This window comes from Pinus tabuliformis, chromosome 1_1 (genome assembly GCF_031772625.1).
Source record: "Pinus tabuliformis cultivar Carrire ecotype Pingquan chromosome 1_1, CPIR1, whole genome shotgun sequence".
Classification (NCBI taxonomy): domain Eukaryota; kingdom Viridiplantae; phylum Streptophyta; class Pinopsida; order Pinales; family Pinaceae; genus Pinus; species Pinus tabuliformis.
In genome coordinates, this window is record NC_142297.1 from 108,966,472 (window position 1) to 108,982,075 (window position 15,604).

Below are 15,604 nucleotides of genomic sequence, written 5' to 3' on the forward strand. Positions count from 1 at the left end.
TTCAATGAATTACATTGCTGCTATCATCATCTCCTATGGACCAATGACTCAAAAACATGATATAGCATGGATGTTACAAAATCAATAGCTCGTATACTTGGCTACAAAATGACTCATGAGACTCCTCCATAATAAGCATATCATTATGATGACTCAACAAACAAAGGACTGGACTCTCAACCAACATAAATTAGATACAATAACAAGCACATGGTTGTAATACATTGTATATAACAACCTATATATTGTTGTTCCATGTATCATGTCATGTTAATACATCCTATGCTAATGAACTCCTTTTATGCATGGTTGTACCATATTTTCAACCAACTTTTTAGTGAAACCAAAAGCATATATATGGCTAAAAATGTACTACTTTTACTTAGAAAACATATGTAAAGAATCTATAAATAACTGATTGAAAATGATGAAGAAAAATATCAAATAACTCATGAAAAACTCATACCATGCATAGCTCCCCCTGAGCTCAATATACCTCCAATATACAAGATGATCCTGTGAACCTGAATGTGCATGAGGCTCAAATGAACTCATCATCATAATTGTTGCTGTGTTCTCCCCTTGAGGTTATACACCTCTCACGAAATTGTTAATACTCTTATAAATATGCAAGAAATAATCATGGACTATAGTAGGGCATGATCTTCACTAGTTGAAGAGTTGTTTCTCCTTCTTCCATACAGTCTTTGGCCGCTTCTTTTCCTCCTTCGCTAGTTTTATGCTAGGTCCTCTTTGTTTTTTATGCTTTTGAAAATTTATCTTTGAAGAACGAAGAAGCAAACAATCTCTTGCCATACGCCCAAAGTTATGACATCTATAGCACTCCACATGGCCAAGATATGAATCAAGTGGATCAAATCTCTTGTTTCTCATACTAGATCTATACCTTGCATGCAATATGCTTCTCCTCTGTTGGTTAGATATGCAATCAGATGCCTTATGGTCAAACAAGTTACATGAATATCAATAACCATAAAAACCACGATTATACTTCATGGCCAATCTCCTTGATTTTTGATACTACTATAAGCTTTGCTGATTAGATCTATATGTTATGCTTCTACAATTAGTTGCAACATGCCAAAATTTGTGACAACTGTAACATTCAATTTTATGCACAAAAGGAACAAAAGGACTTCGGCTCCTTCGAAAATTTAAAAATATGTCACGATCCTCTCTTGGAGAAAATTATTTTGTAAATTGAGTTGGACCTTGAGGTTTTCTTCTTTGTCATTATTGGTTTTGCTGCTTGATCTGCTATTGGTTCTGCTTCTTATTTCCTTGGTTCTCACTTTTTTTACTAGTATTTTTTGCTACAAGTTCTTTCAGTTAATTTTTGGTGTTTTTACCTGCATGCAAACTATATTCACCCTTTTGAAATCCAAGAACGAATAAATCCAATGGTGATCTTTGGATTTCAAGAAAACTACCCAAAGCCATAATATTCTTCTCCATCTTTCACTACCTTCTCAAAGAAAATAATTCATATTCTAATCTCTCACATTGGTCTTCCTTATCATTGTATTTCTTCCTCATGCCTTCCTCAACTCTTTTTGATTCTACCAATTTAACCTTTAAGCTAACAATCTCCTCCTTGAGCTTGGCCTTGTTATCATCACAACTATGCAATAGTTTTTATTGATCCTTGCATGCAACTGTTAGTCTAGAAATATTAGCTCTAAGACCATTAATATCATACTCATCTTCACTAGGCAATGCAACATGACTAAAATTTGAATCCTCAAAGTTATAACTCAATAGAAAATCATTAGGATACATACCTTTGGATTCATTTTGTTGCAATACCTTTGGTTCTTGATCTTTTGATTTCTGCACATTATTGGTTGAACCACTTGCACTAGGAATATGAGACTCTTGTGGTTGAGCTTCTTGATTTTTAAGGCCCTTCTTCTTGTTCTTCTTCTTGTTGCTCTTTTTCTCATTCTCCATATTGTTTTTGGTACCATCTCCAAATATGGACTCTATATTGTCCCACATTTATTTAGCATATTTTAAACCTACTAGCCTCTTCAAATCATCATCATGAATATTCTTGTAGATTATGCATCTAGCTTGTGCATCCTGTTGCAAAACTTTATTTGCAATTGGATCCTTGCCACAACCTTCACATACTAATCTCCAAATGTTAGATCCATAAGAAAAAAATTGATATTTAACATTTTTGTGCCATACCTTGTAATTTTTTGTAGTGAGGATAGTAATTCTAAAAAAAAAATAAATCAAATTTCTGCCAACAAACCCAAGATCTACTCTCCAACTATCAAGCTGCAACCAAGATCCCTGCTCTGATAGCAATTGTTGGAAACCTTTGAGCACTACTGGGGGGTGTGAATCAATAATGTGACTTATTATCAATTTTCACCAATTTAAACTTATGTATTGAATCACATACAAATTATCAGTAACTCATCAAACACTTACAGATCTATGCATAAATCATAAGAAACAAATAAAAAATATGAGAAACATAACCACAAACAAGAACAAAAGAAAGCATCAACACATGGGAAACAACATATCTAGTGTAAAACCCTTCACCGCACAAAAAAAAAAACCACCCTTGTTGTTGTTGCTCTACTCTGGATCTTCTATCAAGCAAAATGTGTCTTTTGCATAGATTGTTGACTCCGATCATCTAGGAGACTCAACCTCATATACAATAAGCTAAATCCAATAATCTAGGAGACTCAATTCTATTGATCAACTCAAAAGACTATGTTCTCATATGGATCTATGGACTACCATCTTCTAAAATCCATCACAATCAACGATCCTCACCCAACTCCTATTAGACTATCCAACTACCATTGGATAGTGAAACTTTTCCTTTCATTGAAACTTCGCAATCACTTCTCCACACCCATGAAGTCATTGCTCCTCTACTCTATGAGAACCTCGTTTCATCTATTTTCATACTGAATCCCAATATTTTTCTGCTCAACTCGATTCAACTCTATAATACGATCTCTAGCAGCAAGACATCATCATCAAATCAAATAAAGTCACCACAAACATATGCTCTCCACTCTAGAAAAATAGTGGCCACAATTCATGCATCAAATATGAATAGTATTATCACCAGCAGCTGAAATAAAACTCATACTCAACCATAACAACAAATCCTCGCATCAAAATATAAATATTTCATAATACAATGAACAACATAAAATGCAATGGCTATGAGTCAAACACATCAGAAACTCCTGCAAAAAACAAATTTGAGAATCTCAAATATGGATCTATACCAACCTCTCCATCACTATCAACACCTCTGATACAATTCTTTGTGTCTCTTACCTACAATCTGAAGATCTAAATCAATATTATCCTTCGACAAGTAGATCTGCTCATTTTGTTGCCATTAAAAGTCCTACACTTAATCATCTATGCTCTACACTATGTATGAGGAATTCCTCTACTTCTTTGCAACCTTCTCACTCAATTACTCACTCAATGATCTAGGTAGATCTCTAGACACCAGTGGCATGGAAAAGGCTCAAAATTCAAAGTGGTGGAAAGATGATGAACTTGACATCAAATTGAAGTGCTCATCGCCCTGATTCCAACTGTGTGAACGACACTCCAATCCAAGTCTGGATGAAGGAGATAGAGGCAGTCAAAGTTGGGTTGAATTTTTTATGACTGGGTAGGATTAATGAAGGCACAATTTGGACTTTTTCCAGTGGACGGAATCTAGCCAACTCCATCCAAATTCTAGGCGAAATTGTCGCCTCGTTAAAATGACTCCTTTGGCTTAAAATCAGAATTTTTACAAACAACATATGGTTTTATTAAATATATATATATATATATATATATATATATATATATATATATATATATATATATATATATATATATATATATATATATATATATATATATATATATATATATATATATATATATATATATATATATACATATACATATATAAGGGTGGTGGGCCACCAACCCCACCACCCCAACTCTTATCCACATAACCATAATGTATATAGGTGGAGGGGCGGGCCACGACTCCCAGACCCTCCCACGAAACTGTTGAAACAAACAAGCAGGGTGGGCGGCCATGACCCCGCCACCCCACAACCCACAAACCACACCACAAATTCATTACATGACAGGTGGTGGGCCGGCCCTTGGGGCACGGACTCAATGACACCCAAAAAAGAAACACGCAACCAGCCACTTGCACGGAGCTGGCAGAGGTGGGATGGGCGGGCCACCCAAGGCGAGCCCAACCTGACCCTTGTTTAAATTTAAATTTTGATGTATAAAAAAAGGAAGAGGCAGGGTTTGACTGCCCAACCTCCTCCACATTAAATGGATCATAAGCCAACTCAACCAGCTAACTTATTGAGAAATCTGCCACCACATTTTTTATTTAAATGCAGTTCACCAGTGCACCCAGGGGAGAGGAGGCAGTGCACGTAGTTCGAGGCAAAATTTTGCAGGAGGGTGAAATTTCCACTTTGTCATATTTTGACAAATTTTATATGGTTTCAGCATTTCTTAATTCCACGAACGCAATGGCGTTGTCCATTTCTCCATCATAGTTCTACATTTTTGGGCCATTTTTCAGTACAGAGGTATAAAACTCCTTTTTGTAACCGATGCTTGTACTCTTCTTTCTCATGCCACTTAGTGAATGAAGGCCTCCCCATTGATCGAGCAGGGCCCAGAGACATAGTCCAAGTCAGACGAACTTCGTTATCAAGTCTTGTTGTCTTATTTCATGCTTTATGTGTTTCTCCTCTTGTCTCATGTGCACATTAAGTTTTCTATGTTAAACTACAATTTATGCATGTAATTCTTGAACAAATCTATAAGCAAAATATTTTGGATCAAGTGGTATCAGAGCAGGTCTTTTTAGATGTGAATTGCATGTTTGTATGCTAACAAGAAACAAGTTCTGAAGAGGCGAAGGGAGACTAAAGTCTTTCAATCCCAAAGCAGGGCATGCACATCGAAGGAGAAACATGGCAGATGAAGAGGCTCGCTATGAAGAGGAGCTCAATTTCCGCAAAACCTTCTATACAATGGAAAAAAATTTCGGCCAATTGCTTTCAAGACCGGAGAAAGTAGAAGGGAAAAAGGCAGAAGAACAAGGTTCAGTGCATGGAAATGGTGAAGAAGAACCCCCTCCTTCTCCTTCCACGAGTGAAAGTTCTTCTTCCTCTCATCACCATCATCATAGAAATTCAAGGGATGCATCTAAGAAACCTTTCTTTAAATTAGATGTCAAATTTGATCTTCCCATGTTTAACGGTGAAAGTAATGCAGAGAAGCTTAATAATTGGATTAGGAAGATTGAAATCTACTGCAAGATTCAGCAGATCGAAGAGGATGAGGCAAAGATTCAGCTGGCCTCTCTTCGGCTAAGTAGAACTGCTCTCATTTGGTGGGAGAGCAAATTGCGATGAAGTAAGAGTGTGGGTAATCTTCTTTCCTCATGGCCTAGTTTCATTTCTGCATTAAAGGAACAATTTTATCCCTTGGGTTACAAACAAAAAGCCTTAATGGATTGGCAATACTGAAGGCAAGGTAGAGGCCAGGATGTTCAAAGCTTTACAAAGGAATTTAGAAAACAAGCACTTAATTTGGGCATTGCACTTGAATCACCTGAAGTAGTAACTAAGTATATTGGATCATTACATAGTTACCTTGGACATTCATTATTATTGTTTGAACCAACTACTATTGACTCGGCCAATGTAAAGGCCATTCATCTTGAGAACAGGGGCAAAAATGAAAGAGATGATCATTTCAAGGAACCACCTTTCAAACCTCCAAATGGAAAACCCAAAGTGAAAGGAAAAGGAAAGGAGAAGAGGAAGGCATCAACCAAGAAAGATGAAGGAGAAAGACCGTATTGCACTCACTGCAAAAAGGAAAGTCATGACGATGATCATTGTTGGAAACAATACCTAGAAAAGAGACAAAAGAAGTATGGAGGAAAAGGCAAGCAGAAGACAATGGAAACTGTGCAACAAGACCTTGGATTCGATTCCAGAGATGAAGCATTGATCACAGCAGAAGGAACAAAAGGTAATCTTACACCTCATGTTAATTCTGAATCACATGAAGGCACTAGTTCAATAGATGAGTCTCTTCCTAATGAACGGAAGAAAATTGAGCTACTTCATATTAGAGTTATCATAAATCATACAAAAGTGGAAACTCTGTTTGGTACTGGACCCCAAGCAAACTTAATTTCAGAGTCGTTGGTAAAGAAGCTAGGCTTGGAAACCAAACCACATCCAAAACCTTACCCACTTGGATGGATACCTGATAAAGCAAAACTAAATGTAACTAAGAAGTGTAAGGTTAAATTTGTGATCGCTACTAAGTTAGTGGATGAGGTAAAACTTGATGTGATACCGTTGGATATCTATGGCATGGTGTTAGGGAGTCCATATTTATATGATAGGAAGGCAATCTTCTTCTGTCATGAAAACAAATACCAAATCATAAAAGATGGGGTAGAATATATTGTAAGGGCTCATCAAACTAAAATCAATGCCAGCCTTGTAAGTGTAGGACAAATGAAGAGGTTGTTGAATTCTAGAAAGGGTTGCATGCTTATGGTTGTAAGGGGAAAAGATGTAGACTTATCTGATGCTTTCCAAGGTTGTGATCATGTGCATAAAAAGGAATTATGTGAATAAATTTCTAACTATGATGAGATGTTTCAGGAACCAAGGGGATTACCTCCGAAGAGGGAAATCCAACATGAGATCCATTTGCAGCATGACGCTCCTTTACCAAATATTGGCATGTACAGGATGTTGACCATTGAGATGGAAGAGATCAAAAAGTAGGTGCAGGAACTATTGAACCAAGGGGTCATCAGACTGAGCACTTCTCCATGCGGCTCACTGATTGTCTTAGTGCCGAAGAAACATGGCACATGGAGGATGTGCATGGATTATCTAGCACTAAACAAAATCACGATGAAAAATCATTATCCTCTTCCCTGCATTGATGACTTATTAGATTAGTTAAAGAATGTTATCTATTTCACCAAATTGTATTTACGTAGTGGTTATCACCAGGTCCGAATTGCAGAGCAGGATGTGTGGAAAACCGCCTTCAAGACCAAACAGGGGTTGTTTGAATGGATGGTGATGCCATTCGGACTTTGAAACACTCCAACCACTTTCATGAGGGTCATGAATGGTCTCTTTAGGCCTTGAAACACTCCAGCCACTTTCATGAGGGTCATGAATAGTCTCTTTAGGCCTTTCATTGACGAATTTTTTCTTGTATATCTAGATGATATTCTTATCTTTAGTAAAATTTGGAATGAACATGTATGCCATGTGAAAAAAGTGCTTTATGTATTGAAAAAACAAAAACTCTATGTAAAATTGTCAAAGTGTGAGTTTGGGAAAACCTCTTTGGTTTACCTAGGTCATATTGTTGGTCATGGTCAACTAAAAATTGATCCTTCTAAAGTTGAAGCAATTGTAAATTGGCCTAAGCCTACTACAGTAGTCGAGGTTCAAAGCTTTTTGTGTGCAGTACAGTATTGGAGGAGATTTATTGCCAATTTCTCTATTATTGCAGCACCTTTACACGCATTGACAAGTGTAAAGCAAGTCTTTCAATGGGGAGGAAATCAACAGAAGTCCTTCGAAACATTAAAAGAAAATATCAGCACCACACCAGTCTTGGCCTTACCAGATCTCCAACAACCATTCGAGATCAAGACAGACGTCAGTGGATATTCCATGGGAGTTGTATTGATGCAGCAAAAGAAGTCGATATGTTACCATTCGGAGAATTTCTCTCAGGCTGTGATAAACTATCCTCCTTATGACAGGGAGTTATATGCCTTGGTCCATAGTGTGAAAAAGTGGAAACACTACCTAATCGGCAAGGAGACCATCACCCATACGAATCATCAGCCCTTGTAGTATCTTCAGTCACAGACCAAGTTGCAGCAATCTCATCATTTCAGGTGGATGGGTTTTCTTCAACAGTTTCATCTGGTAATAAAGTATAAGAAGGGCACTAGAAACAAAGTGGTCGATATGCTATCTCGCCCTCCTATTTATGCTTTTGTTATTTTTCATAATGCTTCGTTATCTTTTGAAATTTATGCTGAACAATATGATAACGATGATGACTTTAAGGAGATTTATGCAAAACTAACCCATGGTTCACAGGTGGATAACTATCACTTGCAAGAGAAACTGTTGTATCACCTTGGCAAATTGTGCATACCCACAGGAGAAAGGGTACATGTAATCCAGGAGGCCCACACCTCCCTTGTGTCTGGTCATTTTGGTATTGAAAACAAATTGTGTCATGTACAAATATTTTGTTTTTGGCCTCATATGAAGAACATTGTGACTCGCTATGTAAAGGGATGTGTGATGTGTTCTGTTTCAAAGCCCTCTAATAGAAAACTTGGGCTCCACACACCACTCCCTATTCTGAGTCTTCCATGGGAAAGTGTGTCTATGGATTTTGTAGGAGGTTTGCCTTTGTCTAGAAAAAGTCACGACTATTTGTGTGTCGTTGTTGACCATGTTAGTAAGATGTGTATTTTAATGCATTGTAAAAAGCAGATCACTGCAGAGCAGACTGCTTATCTTTTGTTTTAGCATGTTTGGGTCCATTTTGGGTTGCCCACATCGATTGTGTCAGATTGGGACTCTCGCTTTCTGGGAGAGATTTGGACCAGCTTGTGGAAGATGATGGACACCAAGTTGAAAAGAAGCACGGCATTCCATCCATAGACTGATGGACAGACAGTGGTTGTTAACCGCACCATGGTACACTTGTTGCGAGGCTATTGTGGGAAACATCCTAAGTTGTGTGATGAGCATATTCCATATGTGCAGCATTCATACAACCGAGCAATGCACTCATCTACGCTTCGTTCACCATTTGAGACATGTTTTGGCTAACTGCCAAAAGACCCTTTTGATATGGTCTTTGGAAGGGAAGATGACTCCAGTGGACGTGATGATAGGGACAAAGCGCAACAGTTCATTCAGCGGATGCAGGTGATTCACCAAGAAATACAGGAGCAGTTGGAGAAAAGTCATGCCCAGTACAAGGCTTGACATGACAAACACCAAGTCGATCATCAATTTCAAGTGGGCAACAAAGTGTGGTTCCATATTAGTAAGGACATGATGAAGGGAGAAGGGAAGAAGTTGCAACCAATCCGGTATGGTCCATTCACCATCTTGGAGAAGATTGGAAACAATGCCTTCCATCTCGATTTGCCGATATATATGCAAATGTACTCCATAGTGAATGTGGAAAACTTAAAGCTGTATGAGCAACCATTGATTGTGGACACCAAAAAGGTGGGAACAGTTCCTACAATTGATGACTTTGCACCAAATTACCTCGATGAGTTACTTGAAGATATCATCCTTGATAGAAGAACCAGGACTTCACAACGAGGAGATGTGGAATACCTTCGAGTTGGCTTCAAGAGGATGCACCCTAGCAAGGAAAAATGGTTGGAAAAAGAAAGGGTCATGGAACAATTCCCTCACTTTCCAATTGACTGATAAAGATTTTGGCGGTTCAAAAGCTCCTCAATGGGGAGGATTGATCCAGGTGGATCTCCAGACATGTGGCATGGAAAAGGCTCAAAATTCAAAGTGGCAGAAATATGATGAACTTGACATCAGATCGAAGTGCTCGTCACCCTAATTCCAACAGTGAGAATGACACTCCAATCTGAGTGCGAATGAAGGAGATAGAGGCAGTCAAAGTTGGGTTGGCTTTTTGATGACTGGGTAGGACTAATGAAGGCACAATTTGGACTTTTTCTGACGAATGAAATCTGGCCAACTCCAGCCAGATTCTGGGTGAAATTTTCGCCTCGTTAAAATGACTTCTTCGGCTTAAAATCAGAATTTTTACAAATGGCATATGGTTTTATTTAAACAAAAAATATATATAAAAAAAGGGTGGTGGGCCACTAACCCTGCCACCCCAACTCTTATCCACATAACCATAATGTATATAGGTGGAGGGGCGGGCCATGACTCTCGGCCCCTCCCATGGAATTGTTGAAACAAACAAGATGGGTGGGCCGCCAAGACCCCACCACCCCACAGCCCACAAACCACACCATGGATTCATTACATGACATGTGGTGGGCCGACCCTTGGGGAATGAACCCAACCACACCCAAAAAAAGAAACATGCAACCAACCACTTGCATGGAGCCAGCAGAAGTGGGGTGGGCGGGTCGCCCAAGGCGGACCTAGCCCGACCCTTGTTTAAATTTAAATTTTGATGTATAAAAAAAGAAGGAGGCTGGGTTTGACTGCTCAACCTCCTCCATATTAAACAGATCATAAGCCAACTCAGCCAACTAAATTATTGATAAACTTGCCACCACATTTTTTATTTAAACGCAGTTCACCAGTGTGCCCACGGGAGAGGACGCAGTGCACATAGTTCAAGGTAGAATTTTGCAGGAGGGCCTAATTTCCACTTTGTCAGATTTTGACAAATTTTATATGGTTTCAGCATTTCTTGATGCCACAAACGCAATGGAGCTGTCCATTTCTCCATCAAATCTCTACATTTTTCAGCCATTTTTCAGTATGGAGGTATAAAACTCCTTTTTGTAATTGATGCTTGTACTCTTCTTTCTCATGCCACTTAATGGATCAAGGCCTCCCCATTGATCAAGCAAGGCCCAGAGACGTAGTCCAAGTCGAATGAACTTTGTTATCAAGTCTTGTTGTCTTCTTTCATGCTTTATGTGCTTCTCCTCTTGTCTCATGTGCACATTAAGTTTTCTATGTTAAGCTACAATTTATGCATGTAATTCTTTAACACATCTATAAGCAAAAGATTTTGGATCACTCAACCAACCATCACACGACTCCAAGGTAAGAATATAAAACATGGAGGGAAAATTTCACCTTTGGTTTGGGATCAAGAGTGCACAAACTTGACAAAATCAAGCCAATTTCATCACTACTTGTGCACTTAAGGTGTTCACATCATTGGAGGAATTTTTCAAACCAATCTCAACTTTATCTAATTCATTTAAAAGATTATAGGAATTTCTGTGTCGAAATATATCTAATGTCCACGAGGAATCCGAAGAAAAATCACTCCAAAATAGAGTAACACTTTATATGCTTTGCTGAGAAGCATTATAAAGCTTCTCTCTAGGCCATTTCTAGCATTACTAACGCTCTATGGCCTACTAAAATCCTGTGTTAATCCTCCTTTTCCTTTCTTCCTCATAGTGTCTACCCACCAAACTTTAGGAGAATGCAAAGGACATCTTGCTCATCTTCTACAAGAAGTTTCACATCATGTCACTAAGCATAGGTCCCTAAATAAAGGAATACAAATCATACAACTCATGTCCTACAGTAGATGACCTCCATCTAGCAATGCAACTATTCCAGAGCTTGTTCAACATCTCGAACACCTGTAAGACAAATTGCACAAGCTGCAACTCCTTTACACAAGTCTTTAACACCTCTCCCACATCATCATGAGCCAAAAACACTACTGCAATAAGTCATTCAACTTAACACCACTAACACATGAGAAACCATCTACCATACTAATGCGATCTTCTAACCATCATGAGTGTGACATCATAAGATTGACATCAATTCCAACACAATCAACTCAATGTCTAATCAACTAGCTGCAACAATACTACAAGGATGGCATCTAAACACCATCTATGCTACATAGGGTTGAAATCAATGTCAACACGAGCTAGTTGCCATCATGAAACTATGCACATCATAATGCCAAAAAATTTCTTGCAAGGAAAAAGCATAACATAGTGTAATCAGGGGAGTTGTAAAGGATAACCACATATCCACATCATTGCAATTCACACTTTGTATGCCTGCAATTTCACTTGCACACACATTCACTCCACACACTAAGCTCACTTAAAATTTGTATAAAGGGTACCTCTTTTTGGAATATTTGCACTTGGTTTCTTTGAGCTTACATTTTGTTTCACACCCTAAGTGAAGCAAAACCTCTCTTAAAAAGACCTTAACTTGAACACACTAAATTCTCCATAGGGGACACAAGATAATTTATAGTTCAGGCTAGGACCATGGGGGTGGGAAACACATAAGCCTTCATAGTTATTTTTCATCTTGAAACATAAAGTTGTCGTTTAGGGACCTTAAAATCCTACATCTTCTAGTGACAAATCCGGTAATGAGGAGAAACCCGTCTAGGGGTTAAGGCCTAACTGGCAGACTATCACATACCTTCATGTTTTCTCCCAACACATGGTAGGGGTATTGGGTCCATAATTGAAAACTAAAAGCTAAGATTCAGTCATTCCCACTAGATGCAAGAAACTTAGTGGCCAAATCTTAGGGCATCTTTCCCTATAGGTAGTGAGTGCATGAGAACTCCACCTTAGGTGATTTTGGTCAGGCTATTGGAAGCATTGCTAGTTCTTTCAGAATGTAGTCCGAACACCCTATAACCCTCTCCATACCTTAGTTGGTTCTTGGCTACTGAAAAAATCACCAGTACTTTCAGGGTGTGGCCCTAGTACCCTAATATAGATTCTTCTCAAGGACGAATTACTATTTGAACATAAATAAGTTTAGGTCTTTATAGGATTTTTATCATACACAAAAACCTTTTTAGTGTTGGGTTGTGTTATATTCTTTCCATGACTATCCCACGTAGTTAACCGAGGGGTTAGAGGGGGGATGGAGCCCCCCTTCGTTGCACCAATTGTGTGCCAGGGGGGGGGGGGTCACAGGGGGTTTGAGGTGTACCCGTAACCCCACTTTATGTCCAGGGCAATGCCCTAGAAAATTTTGGTTTTGGACCCTATGTTAGGTTGGGCGGACCCACCTATGGTTTTGTGCATGATTTTCGTACATGTTTTTTGGACGTGATGGTTTTCGGTCCATGGTATTGGATGCTTTGGCATGTATAAATATGTATTATAACATTGAAAGGAACATAATGAAAAATCAAGCTGGTAGTCCTAGTTTTGGATCCAGGGGAAAATCTCTGTGTATATGTGTTTTATGTGTTATGCTCTCGCATTGTTTATTTTATGTGTTTTAGAATTCGTATGCAGGTAATTTCTGTACGGGGTTAAAACCTACATTTGGTTGATTGTTTCACATATTAGAAAGTTAAATGGAAAATTAACCATTTATTTTTCACTTTGTTTTATGTATGTTATTCATTTGGTTTGCTAGAAAATCCTCCTTCACCATACAGTTAACACACACACTTTCTAGGGCACCATATGGGACCCAAGGGTTACCTGTCTCTCTAAATGCCTTCAAGACCTACCCTCATTGCCAAGAGGCATGCTTGGTCTATTAAAATCCATCCACTTTGATTGGCACAACCATTCTTGGTGCAAAATTTATTGGGACCACTCCCCCACAATATATGCCTTTTACCTCCCCTCATGGGATTCCACATTCTACTCCCCTAGGTATTCCTATGCACACTTGCCTGCAAGGGAATCCATTAAACACTTCATTTCAAGGTCATTTTAAAATGGCAAATACCAACAAAATACAATTTGTAGCTTCTTCAAATATTCTAGATCTAATGAAGCTTACAAGTGATCCCATTACTCAGAATCAACAATGGTCCCCCTGTACCAACCAAATTCCATCAGGATGTCCCTAAATTTGTAGGGAAATAGGGGGAGGACCCCACCAACTATATTTTGACCTTTGATTTATGATGTTCATCTAATAGAATCACATAGGACTCATTTCATATGATATTTGTTTCAATGCACCCTCACTGGCCCTATAGTGAAATGGCATGTAAGCGAGGTAGCTCATTCCCATGGAACTTTTGAATCCTCATCTAAATCACTCCTTAGTTTCTTCCAATTCCTAGCTCGTCATGACACATGGATGGAAATGTTGACTCATTTATGACAAACTACTTCTACCCACATCTCAAACCATGTTCATGAATGGTAGAAATGTCATCGTCTATGTAAAGTAGATGTCACAGAATCCATTCACCTCGATTTAGTTTTAAAATCTCTTTTTCCCATAATCACAAAAGATGTAGCCACAACCATGTTGAAAATAGAGGAAGAGGCCATTAGTAGACTTCAACAGTTTGATCTTATCTACATATGGTTAGGGTAACTTTGCTTTGTACTCCCAGATACTCCCCGCTTACAGTATTTTGGATTGCATAAAGTAGGAGCATAAAAAATTACGGACGATTTGATCAGGAACGTCATACAAAATAAACCTGGAAGTACCTTCCAATATCCCAATAATGTGTATGGTACACCATCTAATTTCTAATCATTTGGTGGACCACCCACAACACCAACACCATTTAATGTTGGGTTTTATCCCAATCAATCTGTACTTCCTCAAAACCCTCCCATGTAGGGTCACCAATACTCTTCATGCACCTTAGATATGGTTTGAACCTCCCATTCCAGCTACACCAACCCTAGTCAAGAAAACCCTTACTATCCTTTCCCAACACCTCAAAAAAATAACCCCCCATCTCATTCGAACACAGGGGTTAATTTTGTGCAACCTTCCTTCCCACAACAACAAAAGTTGTTTGAGAAAATGAACACTAGGAACTTGCCAAATGATAAGAAAAATAAAGGGAAGAATAAAGAGAAAGGAGAACAAGGACAAGGAGGGAAACTGGCAACAACGACAACATCAACCGCAAGAATCAACTGAAGGAGATACCCCTATTCAAAACCCAAACCAGAATCAGGTTAGAAAATCAAAAAAATAACGCCAGTCTTAGGACTAACCATGTAGATGTCAATTTTGGAGAGTACGGGCACTATATCCATCATTTCCCTTAACTCCTTGAATTGAAGTGCATGAGAGAGGCTACAGAGTAAGGGGGAGAAAACCAACAAATTGGATTAATGCATAATCTGTTTCCCCACCAAGGAGTAGTAGCCACTTAACACAAGGTTGCCCCTACCCAATACCAAAACCAAACTAGGGGGAGTTCTAATGACATGGAAAGTCATGACATTTATATGACATTTATTATATGGCAGGGATTGAAATCACATTTTTTTATTTATTTCACATTTTTTCTGTAGTAGGTTCCATCCAATGTATGCAAAGAGGGTACCCCTTAGATGAAAAATTAATTTTCAAATCCAAAAAGTTGAAAATTAGTTTTTTTTTAACAAATTTTCTCCAAAAGGGTGAATCATCCCCTATGTTTGAAATCATCATATTGAATCCTATGGGTTCTTATAAAGTTGATTTTTTTGTAAATTTTTGTTTTGAGGCCCATTTTTTACCTCAAAATTTCTCTAATGGTTTTTGATGGAGATGAGACAAAAAAACCATGGAGAACCAAAATGGAGATGCCTTGTCTGTTAGAGCACACTCCCAAAATATAAATAGAAATAATTCCTCAAGTGGGAGATCTAAATCTGGAGGGAGATGTAAATCTTTAGGAAAAATCGTAAAACTGAGTTGGAATATGGAAAAGAAGGGCACTACAAGAAAGATTATAGATCTAGAATAACTAAGAAAGGAAATAGATTTGATGATGCTCATTCGGTTGAAGCGAAAAAAAC